We start from the raw sequence: 10,881 nt of genomic DNA, 5'->3' as shown, positions 1-10,881 counted from the left end.
ACATGAACGAAGAAGCCTAAGTACTCCAATTCTAACAGCTATGTATTCACACTTACCAATAATATCAAACCTACATGTCCTACAGACCTGCTTATTTGGAAATTTAGAAATGTATTCTGAAGATGACCAAAAATAGAGAGTACCCAGATAGCTCGGTTATACAAGACTGATTGCCCAGAAGGACACCATTTTGAAACCAGTCTGGAACAAACACCTTCCTTTTTGCCTCCTTTATGAACAGAGAGCCAGAAATCTCAGTAACAAAGGGCTGTGATATAGTAATCTTCTGCCCAGGTTTAGGGTGTTTACATGCTATGTGAATAATCACATCATTGTGTATATAGTGTAGTGGGTGTTCCTATAACGTCTTGTGTTCGTTGAAGGTCTGAATCCAGCTCTTTGTAAGAGTGAACGGCAAGAGTTTTTGTTTGCCTATAGTGATTGTGCATACTGTTCTTTGTAAGACACACTAGGCTGTCCTGGAACAATGTGTTTCCTCCGCCATGGTGATGGCATTGTTCTTATATAACTGTCTTTTAAGGGTTTTATGTTCTAGGAAATGATTTACAGTGAAGATATGGCAAGCGTGGGTAATATTCATGAAAACGATTGTATCTGCGCAAGTGCATTGTGTGTTTCTCAGAAGGGAGGTCCTTCAGGCTGATTGTAAGCACACGTGATAGGGTACAGTCTGGATAGGCTACTTTTCTAGACCTTGGTTGTCCTGAGCTGAGACAGTTGCACAGACTGTCTCCAAGTATACCGGGGAAAAACAAGTTACTTATCAGCGTTGGTATCGTTTATAGATTGACATGCTTTAACTATCACCAGTCTTCTGGCTGGGAAACCTTGGTATAGATTTAACATAGTAGTTAAAAGAAAAATGGTAGCAGTATGTGCCTTCTCATTTGTGGCCATTTTGCCTGCAGCCAATGAGGTGAGTAGGTCTTAGCTCTTCTGACTGCCATCTTCACATTCTAATGACTCGCGAGGATAGCTCAGGGGCAACACGCTCGCCTTGGAAGCACGGCCCACGCTTTGACACCTCTGGGTAGTAAGCGCATTATAAATAACCCATTATAATGATATTGTGAATTTTGCCCTTCATGGCTGTATGGAAGGCACAGAGGGATCACTTGTGAATCTATGAAAGACACCAATGTGGCAGAAATATAGTTAGAGGCAAGTAACATGTTTTCTCCTGTTCTGCGCTCATTATCAGAAAAGGCTCTTCAGGACCACCCATATGATGTTCGTTATCCTTCTTACTTGGACCTCAAGGCAGTGGTGCTTTGTGAAGGTAAGAGGCTCAGCCTAGGTTGCTGCCCTGCAAATGTCCATGAGTAGGATACAGTTGTCTGCAACATTGCCCTGGTGGTGTGTGCTCTAATGCAGCCCTGCCAGTTGGCTTTCTTGGGACAGAGAGCAATGAAAACCATGAGCCATCTAGAGAGGCACTGATATAAGATGGCTTTTAACCTGTTGGCCCAAAGGATAGGAACAGACTTGATGTCTTACTAGTGCGTTTAGCCCATTTTAAATAGTACTTAAGTACCCGCTTGACATCTATTGTGTGCAATGAACACTCCGTTTGATAAGATTGGGAAAGAATGTGAGATGGCAGGTTCATTCAGGTGAGTACCAGATGGCACCTTTGCCAAGAATTTCGTGTTCATTCCAAGGCAAATCTTATCATTATAGACCTTTCGTTACAGATCACGGACGGGGAAGGCATGCATTTCTCCCACATGCCATGCCTATGTACCATGCCTATGTAATGACTAATTGGAAAGCTGTTTTCCCGGTAACCTACTGGCGGTTCGTCTGATGCATAAGCTCAAAAGGGGATCCCACTAGGTCTGCTAATACTGCATTTAATTCCCAAGCGGCAGGCGCCTTTGTCACTGCTGGGAATGTATTGAACAGTCTTTTCATGAATGGCAACACAAATTTCCTTGTCGGATGGTAGTCCTTCAATCCTTCCTATTCTGCCCCAATTTCACCCAAATTCGCTTTGTCTTTGCGTTGGCCAAGTGACACCTACATTTTTCTTAAGGGCTTCAAATGTCCTGTACTTTTTTCATGGCTGTGTGGCATTTGTTGCCTGGATGTCATATGTGTGCTTCTCATCCTGTGTGTTTTACATCTGCATCTCATCCTGGATGTTCGCTGCCTTCCTACCACTGCTAGTGCCCAAGGGTTTTCTGTCTCAATCCCTTTTTGGGCAGTCCAGGCCCACCTGGCTCGGAACTCTGGCACCAACCTCGCCAAAAACCCATGTGTGCGCAATTGCCCTCTCTGTGCTCAGCTTCTCTCATTTTTACACTCTTTGTATACTGTCTCTCTTTAAAGCCTTGCCATCTCCTATGCTGAAATCCCTTTCCACCACCTCCTCCAAGTCTTTCTCCTATCTACGGTTGTCCTCTTCTTCTTCCAGTGTGGTTCATTGCACCTCTTTCTTCTCCATGCTCTCTCTCCAACTCTTGATTGTGTTTTTTATATCCCACCTTCCCCCATCTTGCCTCAATTCACCTTCCCTTCTGGAGGTCCTTCGTCTGCCTCAATTTCTTTAGGCTCAACTCCTTGCACCCCCTTCTTAAAGCTTGTTCTCATATTCTGTGGTTTCATCACTGTTGTATGTCACCCCTCCTGGGAGCATGGTAGCTCCCAGGACGTGTGTAATAGGTCACATGGTGGTAGCCATGTGACCAACTCAATAAATGGGATGAGCCGTTTCCGACTTGTCAGTCTAACAATGAACTGACTCTGGCGTGTTTACTGTGAGCACAATGCTGGTGCCACGCCGCGTGCAGGAGGCCTATGGGATGGGCCCTGCACTTGGATGGTGCCCCTGCTGGGCAACACATCCCACTGTCCTTGGGGCACAGTGTGAAAAATGCGACGGTGGCCGCCCAGAGCTGGGGCTGCTAGAGGCTCGGTGTACCCTGCCACAAGTCCTGCTACAGTGATCCAGAGCCTGCAGGATGCCTCATGCTGTGTGTCAGCTGCGTGAGCGCAGCTCCATGGATAATGTCGGGCGACCCTGACATTTGCTGCTGCCCGCTTTGGTGATCCGGGGGCAGACCGCCAACAATGGCGACGAGGGCTGGACTGGGCCCCGTATCCTGGTGTGTGCGGGCTACTGGAAGCCTGTGTGTTTCTTTATTTGCAACGTTGGCGGCATCGGCCGCAAAAGAAATGAGGAAGAGCTGCGGGCGGCCCAGGGCCCCGTGCTTTGCTATAGCACGGGCCGATTGGTACTCGCAAGGTAGAGTGGCGGCGGAGTCGGCCGTGGGGGAGAAGGCCTGCGCCGACCCCGAGGAAAAGCAGGCTTGGAGGAGCAGCGGGTCCTCGTGCACTGCCTCTTACGGTGGCCAACTCTGTGATGGTCTGTCGTGGGACACTTGCCCACAAGGCAGTGATGACGTCACAACGCCATTCACGTTTGGCCCGCCCCTTTTTTAAATTAAAATAATTTTAATGGCTCTTCATTCGTGGCTTAATTGAAATGCAAATGGTTTGTCCTTGGGAGGTGATGGTCACGTTTTTTAACTGCAAACATGACCATCACAACCCCAGGAACAAAGCATTAGCATTTGTCATTGCGTTACAGCTCGACCTGTAGGCTCAAAAGGATCCAGGGCTGCAGAGCCGCCCGGAGAAAGAAAGCAGCAGGCAGCAGCGCCATGCTGTGTACATGCCCACTTCAGTTTGCACAGTGGCTGTGCTGGAGGGGGGTTGTCCCGACAGAGGTCGGGACAACCTGCGTCCCTCTCAGCCACTCTGCAAACTATGGGACAGAGTGGGAAGTGGGTTTAGATTCTATTAAAGACAAGGAGGCGAGTATTATGCATTCAATCTTTACTTCTGAAACCACAGCAGTAAAGAAAATACTTTTACAAACAAAAAAGATTCAATAACAGAACTAAATAGAGTTCAATGTCAATGTATGGGACACCCCCTAATCCATCATGGAGGACAGGTCATGCCCTGCCATGAACCAATGAGCAGTGACCCTCTTCTATATAAGTCCTTTGCTCTAAAACTAACTCCTCTTTCTGTAGCTGTCTTAATCGGACGCCCACTGCACAGACTAGATGATAAAGTATGGAGACGAAATCCAGCGAAGCTCCCGGATGACGCACACTCTCCACCGCTTGTATCCGTGACCTAATCCCGAACAGGACCTCTCAGCTTGAAGCTGTAATAATAACAAACAAAGAAGGGTGGGTGGTTGGGAAGAACAACAAACCAAAAAAGGGTGGGTGGGTTTTAAGAACCACAAACCAAAATATGTTCTCTCTTGAAACACACTTGAATAGGCACATTATAAATGCTATATCATATCCCATCCAGGGTGGGTGGGTGGGATAATACTCACCTCCTTGTCTTTAATAGAATCTAAACCCCCTTCTCACGTTAGTGAGGGGGATTAGGTATTCTATGGCAAGACAGGAGGCTCCTATTATGCAAGTTTAAAGCCCTTGCATCACATTAATTACCACCTGACCAATACTTGTGACAAAAATATTACCTATTATTCCCAGGACCAATCAGCTGCTTCGATACTATTTCCCCCCCAGGAGAACATCTTAAACCATATTATCAATAAATGAAGAACCAAAGGAGAATTTAACTCCCTCTTTCTGCATCACTTACTTAATCCAATAGGTCAAAGGAGCAAGAGGCCCCTGAAAAGTGATCCGACAGGAAGCAACTGAAAGGTATTAGGAGACTAAGAGCTTCTTTATTGCACTTAAACATTCTAGAATACTTAAAAAGCTGATACATAAAAATGTTCTGGACACCTGGATAATGGAAGGAGGAAACTTCACGCTATCCCTATTGGCAACCCCGAAAAAGACTCTCCCCATCGGGAAGAAAGAAAACTGCCCATATGTAATGGACTGATATCGGAAAAAACATTTTTAACAGGAAGAAATATACCACCTGAATAACATGGAAAAACAGTTGAATTCCGGACAACCCATCATTAGAAACAAAACGCACTAAACCAATACGATGTAAACGCCCCGTAAGAAAAACTCCTAGCTCAGGAGGAAACCCAATGCAATGAACTTGAAGGTCCTGCGGATCCAGAGCTGTCTATCTACTGTTTTTCCCCCTTAAAGACAAATGTCTTCTGTGAAATAGTGGCAGTTAAATGCAAACATAAACCTGTAATGTTATCTTTTCCATTCCTTCCATCCAAAACTATCTATCCCTACTATAAGGGAAGAACGGAAGTGCAAATCAATCTACCAAATACTAACTGAGCGAGTGTAAACTGAAAGGAAAAACCCCTACTTATTAAAGGCTGCTCCGAAGTCCCTGAAAACCAGATAGAACCGTATGAAAAAACCCCAGAAGCTCCCGAAAGAGATGAAAATATATACCAATAAATAAGGGAGAAGAACCCTTGCAGGAACCATTCCTAAAAGGAAACTGACGGTACAGAGACCGGGTATGGGAGGAGAGGAACAATACTAGTAATATGGCCTGGGAAATCCTAAAGGACGGAAACCACCCCTGAACAGGCCAACACGAGCTAGCTGTCTGTAATGAAGCTGAACCCGAAGCCCTGCTAGCATGGAAAAAGAGGAAAAAACACATCCAAAAGAAAAATAGACCAATCCCGGAGGAAGCCGCCCGAAAATAGTGCCTTGGGATCCCCATTCTAACTGTAAGGTCGGGGAGCTAGCCAAAAGGCCCAGAGGAAAAACCACTAACCCGGATGCAAAGGTACAAGACCTGGCAAGAGCGAGTCTCGTCCAACATTATGTTGTTCCTGACTTGGAGATATCTGGCATAGATCCTAGAGAAAAAACTCTTGATTGCACAAGAGTTCCCTAATAATAATTCCAAAGTCTGACCTGCCGTTTCATCACTAAAGCGGACCACCTCTGCCTGAGAAAAACCTCCTATCCTACCACCGACAGCCCAATCTGCAGGTATCTGACCCCGGAAAGACGTCCAGAGTGGGGAAGGAAAAAACTGGAGCCCTTCAAGGCATTCCGGGGGTTGAGTCACTGAAAGAGCTCCACTGTGAACTCAAGAAAAAGAACCTTAACTGAGAACGAAAGATTCACGCGAAGGATGTTTGGCATGATGACACCAATGGAAGTGACCATCTATCCATCCAGGTTAGCTAACTGCAGGAAACACTCCCCTTCAAGAGGAGAAGACAGAGTATCTCTTACTAAGGAGACTGCCATCATGAAGGACAAAGATGTGGAGATTTTTTTTAAACTCTTGTATTTGTAACAAGCAACCGCACTATTGTAGAAGGGACCCCGCTAGCTGTTGTCAAAAACCAAAAAATTATTCAAAAAACCCCTTAGAACTGTGGTGAGTTAGCATCAGGGCTAATTGGAAAGGCCAAACCAAAAGGGAGGATATTGGTAAGTACAAATCCATCAGTGGAACTGAAGAGGGAAAGCTCCGGATGAGGAGGAAGCAAGCAGGAAACCCCCCCGGCACTCATCCTTGAGGTCCAACCTGAGTATACCATCCCCCGGGAAAATGGAGGTAATGAGCATAATAAACCCTTTCCATTTTGCAGATGCAACCAGAAAATGGTCGAATTTGCCAGTTGATTCTTGAGCAAACACCCTGTCCCCCCCGCAGCCTGAGGAGAGTTAACGCATTCACCATTGATAACCCCTGAGACACATGGGAAAGAATTTACACCATTCTGTAGAATGAAGGAGTTTAGTTATTCCGAGCATCCACCATATCCAGACCCCAGTCGCGCAGCACTCGCACATCCACAGGCAAAGCCAGTATCAAAGTCTGGGTGAACTGATCTATCACATTGGATAACCTGCATTGACAACTGCTCAAGGTCTTACATACTGTTCATCAAGGGAGGGGGGAAAGAAAAAGGGAATGGGGCAAATGAGGAGGGGTGGACGGAGTTGTACTGTGACCTAATTGGAAATACTAATGCACCTAAAGGGAGCTTGATGTGGAAAGAGGAAAACCTTAATTGGAAGGTCTATCTTAACTCTCACTTTTATGAGAGGAATACATTTTATTATTTGCACTCAATAAATATAACCACAAACCTAGCAGGTAAGTGTTAAAGTTCCTCAACACAGCTCATAATGTGGTCGGAACAAAGAAAACATAGGCAGAAATCAACTGCGCAAGCACATACCTAAGCTGTCCATCCTAGCAGGGTGTGGCACTCAGCAGCACACAAGGGGGGAAAAACCTTGCACCATAATACAGGGAAAGCCTGAAGCTGAGCAGGTCATGTATGCCTATAGCAAGGCAAACCGGTTGTGCCAATAAACTCCCGGAAAGAAAACCCCATAATGATATAATACATTCTCTTTAAACACTTTTAACAAATACTATTTTTATTCTCTAAACACGGGTACGATAAATGCACCCCTGTCGCACTGTGTGGTCTTTCCCTTAGAAACTCCCCCCCAGCCCTCCTAAGCTAAACCTGAAGCCAGGCTTCTGAAAGGTTTGCACCTGGGGCAGGGGAGGTGGACATAATAAACTGAAATAAAGGGATAAATAACTAATATTGAGAAGTTCCATGGAAAACCCTAAGTCAAGGACTCGTGACCTCGGTGCCAGCTCCCTTTCCTGCCATTCGTTAAAATAAATATATATATATATGGAATATGCCCCCTTTCCCACACGAGACACTGATAATGAGTGAAAGCAAGTTAATGCAAAACAACACGCGAGCAGCATGGCACAAAATTATTTTGCACTCAAACTACAGAGACACGCTGCTGGCCTGAAGCATGGCTTCCTGGCAGGCCGTGCGCGTCAGTGATGAAAGGGAAACCCAAGGAAACACAAACACGCAAGCAGCGTGCTATAAATACACTGTTCAAAACTACAGTGTAACCCAGGGAAAACCCAAACACGCGAGTAGCGTGCAATAAATATATTTTCAAAAAACTACAGTGAATCCCAGGGAAAACAAACACGCGAGCAGCGTGCCATAAATACACTTTAAAAAAACCGACAGTGAAAGCCAGGGAAAAAACAACATGCGAGTAGCGTGCAAGAAAATTACTTTCAAAAACTACAGTGAAACCTAGGGAAAAAGATAAACACGCGAGCAGCGTGCCATCATACATTTTCAAAAACTATAGTGAAACCCAGGGAAAAACAAACATGTAAGCAGCGTGCCATAAATACACTTTAAAAAAACCGACAGTGAAAGCCAGGGAAAAAACAACATGCGAGTAGCGTGCAAGAAAATTACTTTCAAAAACTACAGTGAAACCTAGGGAAAAAGATAAACACGCGAGCAGCGTGCCATCATACATTTTCAAAAACTATAGTGAAACCCAGGGAAAAACAAACATGTAAGCAGCATGCAGGCATGAAGTCTGGCTTCCTGACAGGCCGCGACCGCGACACCCAAGGAAACACAAACACGCTAGCAGCGTGTTATAAATACATGTCAGTATTCATTTTCAAATCATTTTAAAATTAAACAAGGGGGAAGGGAGGTGCAGGAAAAAACAAAGCAACACGCGAGCAGCGTGGTATAAACATAATTTAATTTAAAACAGAGGTGCACCCAGACGTGACGCGCGTCCGGCCCGAAGCGAGAAGCTTCTTCCACAGGACGCACGCGCTGTAGTATGTAAACAAACGCACACTGAGCCTCGGCTGGGGCTCGCGTACCACAGAATAATAAACTCCTGTCAAAGGAGTGTACTCGCGTTAGCCTCAAGATGGAGCTTCAAAGACATGCACGGAAGGGAAAAAACAACAAAGGAAACACATTGAAGGAAAAGAAAACAGCTCGTCATGAACACGACGGCCACGGCACCAAGTAACAAACTGCAAAGTAATGTCAGGCCAAGTGAACAATGCGGAGCAAAACTACTGCAGCACTTTTAAACAAGATTATAAAGTTGGTTTTAGAGCAAAGGACTTATATATAAGAGGGTCACTGCTCATTGGTTCATAGCAGGGCATGACCTGTCCTCCATGATGGATTGGGGGGTGTCCCATACATTGACATTGAACTCTATTTAGTTCTGTTATTGAAACTCTTTTGTTTGTAAAAGTGTTTTCTTTGCTGCTGTGGTTTCAGAAGTAAAGATTGAATGCATAATAGGAGCCTCCGGTCTTGCCATAGAATTGCAGCACAATCCCGTGAAATCTGGGACAGTTGGCCACCCTACCGCCTCTCCCTGTAAAGTGGTAAGTTACTTGATGGTAGGTTTTATTTTTGGTGGGAACATGGATATATGTAGAGGGGTAGGCTTTGTGGAGAGGTGGAAAGGGTTTGGGGGGGTCAGGTAGGGAGGAGGGAGTGAATGTATGAGGGAACCCCTGGTTAGAACAGAAAAAAAAGAAAAACAGACAATGAAACCTACCACGAAGTAACGTACCACTTTATAATATGAGGGGATGAAACCACATAGAGATTCCTGTTCCGCCTCCAAATGTTCTTGCTGTTTTCTCATCTGTTCCTGTCAGGGTTCCATGCCCTGGGACCTTCAGGAACTCCCAACTACTGCTGAGTCACCTCTAACAACCTACATGGACCCAACGTTATCTGGCGATACAGGGGAAATGTCCCTATCCAAGATAGAGACAGCTGCGGCTTTGGGGCCCCAAAGCAAGATATCGGATGCATGCTACGTTACGTCCAATACGTGCCATGGTGACGTCATATCCAGCGGCCCATAACAGATAACTAGGAAAACGTTGGCGTCTCGCAGCTTCAATAGAAGACGCTGACGCCACTTCTACTGTCTCTTTGGTACTTATCAAGTATGTGATTAGTTCAGGTACTTAGCCTTTGTTTGTTGGAATTACCAGAACACACAGTGACTTTATTTGCTTTCGTATTTTAAGTCATGAGGATAATGGCTACCTAAAATAAATCTTTGTTTTGTATATGGGGAAAGGTATATCACGTCAAGTTCTATCTGTAGCTTCTGTTCTATCTTTTCAAGTTCATAGTAATAACTTATGGTATGCCGTGGTCGAAGTGCACGAAAAGAAGTAGTGGGACTCCGTTCCCTACTGGCCTGCCCCCACTCCCCGCAAACTCCATCACCATGCCCCCTCCAACGCACAATGCAAACCCCCAAACACATGCACCTGCTGTTTAAGGGAACGTTGGTGCAGTGCGTGGAATGTGCAAGATTCAACTTCTTCCTACACTTTTATTTTAAAATCAAACCATTCCGGAACGTTTTTTTTTTTTAAATAAATGTATAGGAACAGTAAAACTCAATTAAAAAAAGTAGAGGAGCACCGCTCACGCTCACTTTGACCACAAATGGTATGTAAAGCTTAATCAGATAAAAGGGAGCTAGGTGGCAGGAGGGTTGACAGGCTTTTCTAAAGTGTCACATCTCATCCTTGCAGAATCATCATCCAAGTCATCCTGACCGTAGGGCAAGGAACATAATCAAAACGCCCTTGTCGGAGGTTGGGGCCCGGGTAAATACAATACAGGAAACCTTCCCTCTCTGTGTTAGAGGTGTACTGACTTCAGGGTTTCTGAGAGCTGCCATATAGGTCAAATCTGAGAGTTCCCCTTTTCTCATTCACCCCCTTTCCTCGTCCTCTTCACCTCGTTTCTGTACTTCAATTTCATCTTCCCCCCACCCGTGGCCCTTAGTGTTGCCACCTATCGTTCCTCTTTCATCATTGGTCTTATTTCTTTCATTCCTTTCTGTGATGCCGGAAATGCCGTTTGGAAGGACAGGGCCTCCTAGTCCTTGTCCTAGCACCTCTCTCTCTGTGTTTTCTGTATGTTTTCTGCCACTGAGGTCCAGCCTGGACCTCTAGCAGTGAAGCCACTCCTTTTTTACTTTTGATGAACAGCACCCATGTGATACCCTTATAGCAACCATGGGTGAGGGTATACCCTTGTAC

The sequence above is a fragment of the Ambystoma mexicanum genome, chromosome 8, assembly GCF_040938575.1.
Source record: "Ambystoma mexicanum isolate Mex_15411 chromosome 8, UKY_AmexF1_1, whole genome shotgun sequence".
Lineage (NCBI taxonomy): Eukaryota > Metazoa > Chordata > Amphibia > Caudata > Ambystomatidae > Ambystoma > Ambystoma mexicanum.
This window is presented reverse-complemented; position numbering follows the sequence as displayed.